This window comes from Triticum aestivum, chromosome 1A, assembly GCF_018294505.1.
Source record: "Triticum aestivum cultivar Chinese Spring chromosome 1A, IWGSC CS RefSeq v2.1, whole genome shotgun sequence".
Lineage (NCBI taxonomy): Eukaryota > Viridiplantae > Streptophyta > Magnoliopsida > Poales > Poaceae > Triticum > Triticum aestivum.
This window is the reverse complement of record NC_057794.1, coordinates 125,260,764-125,266,406: the sequence shown is the minus strand read 5'-3', so window position 1 is coordinate 125,266,406 and position 5,643 is coordinate 125,260,764.

Here is a 5,643-nt window from a genome sequence, read left to right as displayed (position 1 = left end):
AGGTTCAAGTATATAATTCATGCTACCATGATAATGCTCTAGAAGTCTTCCTAGAGGCGGTGAAGGATGGGCGGGTGATCGTCACAAGGGGTTGGACAAAAGTGATTTGTGCCTATGGCATGCAGGAAAGCACATTATGGGCATTCCGCTTCTTCAACACCGTCGGCAGTCAAAATGATTTACACTTGTCTCTTCAACTTTACTACCTTTAAATATTATGTTTCATCATAGTTAACTGTTGCCTAATCCTATAATTACCGAACATGTTGTACTGGAAATTTTATTTATGGATTCATTGTTGAACCATTGTGCTGAGAATTTGAATTGCACATTTCATATTTCAAAATTTCCAATTTGAATAATAAATTATAGGCAAAAATAAAAATATACAAGAGCTAATAAAATAATGTGCACACGGTTAGAAAGAAAATAGCGTGTGCGATGTAAAAAGAGAACAGACGGTCATGGAACTTTGCAAACGGTTTTGATAGTAAAAGCGCTTGTGATGGATAGCCCAATGCCACACAGTGTTCTACATCAAATCATGTGTGATGTAGTTCATAAAAGAAAACTGTTAACCAAGGCAGAGCGTGTGTGATAGTTACACCTTTCACACACGAGCGTATACATAAAACTGTGCAGGATGTACATACGAACGGAAACATTTTCCCTGGATTGACTGTGTGGGATGTACATAAGAACATAAACGTATTCCTTGGATTGACTGTGTGTGATATACATACAGAAGGAATTTTTTTTCTGGGATTCACCATGTGGGATGTACATACGGACGGAAATGATTGGGTTTCGATGCCTCGCCCGATCGCACACGAGTCCCAGGAGGGCCTATCCCCGACGGTTTCTGGGTCGTGTGGGAAGGACCCCCCTATCGCCCACACTCACTTGGCGACGGTTCCAAATGCCGTCGCGGAAAGGGGTTAAAAACCGTTTGTATAGCACCGACGCGTACCAATGACATTAGTGTAGAATATATCCAATGCCAATAAAAAAGTTTAGCTCTGCATTGTTATTGTAAGTACCTACTATGCTTTATCAGCGTACGTATATTGACAGCTAGTTGTTCATGTACCATCACTCTGTAGTTTATTTTCCTTTGCCCTCCATTTTCTACACATCTGATGGTACTGAAGAAGTTTAGCTCTGCATTGCTCTTGGTTGTACCTTTTGCCTGTATCGCTGTACTTACATTTATAGCGACTTTGTTATGTAGCATCACTCTTCATCTTATCTTAAATATTCTCGATTTTTTCTTATATTACCACATCTATATTTACTCTTAACAAAATTTAGAATAAAGGCAATGCTTATGAAGAAGGTTCAGTGGTAAACTTCTGGAATTGCCCCCCATCAGCATGGACAAGGGCTTTACAGAGCCGGTCATCACCACTAATGTAAGTTTTTCCTTCTCAAGCCTTAAAACTTTGTTGTGCATATTTGGTTAGGCATGACTGCAACAGCTGTTTATTTTTGGTGTTTGCATCAAATTGCATGTTTAAACTTTATTATGTACTTCATAAACAAAAGTTTATCCTTCTCGATTAAAGTTTTCAGTTGTACAACCAAGTTCTTTCTTCATACCATGTAAATTAAACTATACAGAGCAATTGATCTTATTTTGCACTGCATGTATGCTTCTGTTCCTGATCCGTAATCCAGTGGTGTGCTGAACCTACCCACTATAGCACAATGGCATATTCTGCAATGTCTTAACTATGAGCAATGTCATATCATTCTACTATTATTTAAATCGTCTCTTTATTTGCCAATCTGAAATGGGATAAATTGACAACACACTAACCATTGATACTTATGAGTTCTTGATCTATAATCCAATGGTGTCATGAAGCTGCCAACTCCTTCACAATGTCATTTCCTTCCATATCTTAACCTGAAGATTACCATATTGTGTTAATGCTATTTTAAACTGTGTCACTTTATTCGTCAATAAGAAATGTGATGAATTGTCAGCACTGATACTTATATGTGCAAAACCTGTCATTCGTCTGCTTGTTTCTCTTTCAGAGTGAGGAGGATATAAGCATCAAACAAGCACCGTCTCATCAGCTTGCTCAGCAGCTTGCGCTGCAGCTCCCGAGCAGGGCTAACCTTTCTTGAACTCTATTGAAGTGCTGTCAGTTTTGTATATTATTTTGTCAGCGTGTTTATTTGCACTGGTGGCGATCTTTGATGCCCAGTGTATGTAATCAGCTGTCTGCTTGTGCTTTATTATCATAGTGGCGGACTTTGATGCCTAGTGGATGTAATATGCCGTAATTTCTTTATTGTATAGTCTAGGTTTTTTCTTATTCACGATGCTGCAGTTATTTTACTATATATATATATATATCATGTCTTCGCTCCATGAAAAGTAAACCGGCCAAACCGTAAAATTACGGTACATAATCGGGCCGTCATGCAAATCACTATGTATGGGATGCATCATGGGCCCAGCCATCTTGGTCCGTTAACAGGCCTAAATGTAAACTACCCCACTAGTAGTTTTGGGCCTTTAATAGGCCGAGTAAAGTGCAGGCCCTATTTTCGCAAGAAAATTCAATGGGCTTTTAGTAGGCTGAAAAGTAAGTTGGGCCTGAAACGTGTCAAACAGCTCACGGACCGACAACGGGCCGAAATAGACCCCGGCCCATGATTGTGCCAATCACATCACGGGCCATTAACATGCCAAAATTGTCTCGGTCCTTGTTTGGCCCAATCAAATTATCAGCTGTGAGCAGGCTGGATGCAAAGCGGGCCATAGTTAGGACCAACTATATGACGGGCTTTTAACGGGCCGAAATAAATATAGGGCTGGAATGTTAAACGGGCTTTAACAGTCCGAAACTAATATCAGGCCATATTAGTAAATGGGCCTTTAGCAAACATAAATCCTAACGGGCCTTAAGTGGGCCCAAAAGCACAACATCCAGTTGATGGGTCGAATATGATATGGGCCATAATTTAGGCTAAAGTCTCTTAAAGGGCCGGATGTGATATGGGTCATAATATGGCCCAGAACGTGGTAGGCTATTAACGGGCCAGATCTCATATGGGCCCTTATTAGGCCCAGAACATGGCAAGTTGTTAATGGACCGGATCGAAGATGGGCTGGCATTTGGCCCAAAACATGGCAGGCTGTTAACGGGCCAACCCACTAGTGTCTTCAAAATCTTGTGGGCCTTTAGATGGGCCGGGCTATTATGGTCTGCAAAATCTTGTGGGCCTTTAGCTGGGCTGACCCATTATGGTCTGCAAAATCTTGTGGGCCTTTAGTTGGCTGGGCCCATTTAATCTGTATGGGCCACTTTTGGGCCAGTCCACATGTCAACATATCATAGGCCCATCTCGCCCATTGGATGAGTGACACCTGTGCCAATGCGGAGTTGACACATGGTTCCGTCGGCCAATGAGAATTTTACACGTGGAAAACAGCCATTGGTCGTGGCAATTAGCTTGCTATCAGATCCAAAACAGGACCTGATAGCTTAATGGCGACCCATTACGGTGGATGCCACGTGTCGGTTACCCTTGATGGAAGCACTTCCATGACGCGCCATTTATCATCATGGAACACTTCTACGACAGCACGGGTGTGACTATCTTGAGCAGTCATAAAATCGTCATGGATGTACATGCATGACAGACAACATGACCTACTGTGACAAACACGTATCATCACAGAAGTGTATTTTTTGTAGTGCCCCCCATGGCTCTCCTAACCCTAATCTCTGCTCTATAAATACCAATGTTCCCCTTATGTCAGAGGGAACACCAAAAATACTTTTCCGCCGTCGTAAGCTTCTGTTCTCGTGACATCCCATCTTGGGGCCTTTTCCGGCACTCCGCCGGAGGGGGATTCGATCACAAAGGGTCTCTACATCAACCTTGCTGCCCTTCTGATGATGTGTGAGTAGTTTACCACAAACCTATGGGTCCATAGCTAGTAGCTAGATGGTTTCTTCTCTCTCTTTGATCTTCAATACAATGGTCTCCTCGATGTTCTTGGAGATCTATTCGATGTAATCTTCTTTTGCGGTGCGTTTGTTGAGATCCGATGAATTGTGGATTTATGATCAGATTATCTATGAATGTTATTTGACTCGTCTTTGAACTCTTTTATGCATGATTAAGATAGATTTTTATTTCTCTCTGATCTATCAATTTGGTTTGGCCAACTAGATTGGTTTTTCTTGCAATGGTAGAGGTGCTTGGTGATGGGTTCAATCTTGCGGTGTCCTCATCCGGTGACAGTAGGGGTAGCGAGACACATATTTGTATTGTTGCCATTAAGGATAAAAATATGTTTTTTACCATATTTATTGGATCTATCCCTCTACATCATGTCATCTTGCTTAAGGCGTTACTCCATTCTTGTTAACTTAATACACTAGATGCATGCTGGATAGCAGTCGATGTGTGGAGTAATAGTAGTGGATGCAGGCAGGAGTCGGTCTACTTGTCACGGACGTGATGCTCAATAGTAATTTGTTCACCCATTGTATGTGTTCTTTCAAGAGAGAAGCCTCTAGTCAAAACTATGGCCTCGGGTCTATTTCTCATCATATATTTTCATATCTATAAAATCAAAACCTAAAAATACCTTGTTGGAATTTATTTATATTTACTTTATTTTGCCTTTTACTTATATTTTATATATATCTCTATCAGATCTCACTCTTGCTAGTGACCGTGAAGGGATTGACAACCCCTTTTTCACGTTGTGTGCAAATATTTGTTAGTTTGTGCAGGTGCATCTATTGGGTACTTGCTTGTACCTCCTACTGGATTGATGCCTTGGTTTTTAACTGAGGGAAATACTTATCTCTACTTTGCTGCATCACCCATTCCTCTTTAAGGGTAAAATCAATCCAAGCTCAAGAAGTAGCACCTAGCTTGCTCAGACTACTCGGAATATGTATGCACATCATGTTATCTTGAGCCGACGGACAGAGAAAACAACCAAATATCTCTTGGAGTAGTTAGCATCACATGTTTTGGGTCGACTAGTCAAACCCATTTCTGCAGCAACAGGTTGTTAAGCTCGTACAAGGAGTACTATAGAGGCGATCTCCATGGGACACGGGTGGTGTCTGCTTCGTCGACATTATTGGACTTCTCATTGAGCTGCTAGTACCATGGGATCCGGATGGTTCACATCATCAGCTTGAGGACAAGCCGCATTTTAAGGGGGCGAGAATGCCATGCCCCAGAGGTCTTGCCCTTTACTCTTCGTGGAACTTCTCTAGAAAATGGGCCATGGATCCTGGGCTGGGCCTAGTGGCAAGAATCTGGAGTAATGCTATATAAAGAGGCACGCATCGCAGAAGGCAGGGGAATGATTGAAACATCTTTAAGCCTCTCACCTCTTGCTCTTGTTCCTCACCTCCGTGCTATCTGTATCTCACCCCTTGTTGTCGATTCTCACCTCACATCTCTTCTCTTGTATCCAAAATTGGCACTGATCTGACTGCACACCCCATGTATGTGATTGGGTCGTGACACTGACCTGATGGTACATGAAGCGCAAGGAGTGGCTTTGTCTGCACTACACACGTGGGCTCAGTCCAAGGCGCGACCATGGGACTGTGTGCTCATGGTGTCCAGACCGCAGTCCCACTGATGCGT